This window comes from Sinocyclocheilus grahami, unplaced genomic scaffold, assembly GCF_001515645.1.
Source record: "Sinocyclocheilus grahami isolate Dianchi unplaced genomic scaffold, SAMN03320097.WGS_v1.1 scaffold7666.1, whole genome shotgun sequence".
In the NCBI taxonomy this organism is placed as follows: Eukaryota; Metazoa; Chordata; class Actinopteri; order Cypriniformes; family Cyprinidae; genus Sinocyclocheilus; species Sinocyclocheilus grahami.
Window position 1 is genome coordinate 2,650 of NW_015511615.1, and position 320 is coordinate 2,969.

The 320-nt window shown below is 32.8% G+C and overlaps 1 protein-coding gene across 1 annotated transcript in view; it reads left to right on the forward strand.

Annotated features, from left to right (window-relative positions):
- The window catches only part of LOC107577898 (protein NEDD1-like), a 6,882-nt gene that overhangs the window by 2,374 nt on the left and 4,188 nt on the right, over positions 1 to 320 (forward strand). The window lies entirely within an intron of this gene.

Sequence of the window (320 nt, forward strand, 5' to 3'; positions counted from 1 at the left end):
ACTCCAGTCTTCAGTGTCACATGATTCTTCAGAAATCACACTAATTTGCTGTTATCTATCTGTCTGTCTGTCTATCTATCTATCTGTCTACAGTGCCATGAAAAGGTTTTTGCCCCCTTCCTGTTTTTTTTATTTTGTGCATATTTGTCACACTTGAATGATTCAGATCGTTAAACAAATTTTTATATTACTCAAAGATAACGTGAGTAAATACAAAATGCAGTTTTGAAATTATGATTTAATTTATTAAGGGAAAGATGCTTTCCAAACCTACATGGCACTACGTGAAAAAGTAATTGCCCCCTAAAATCTAATAACTG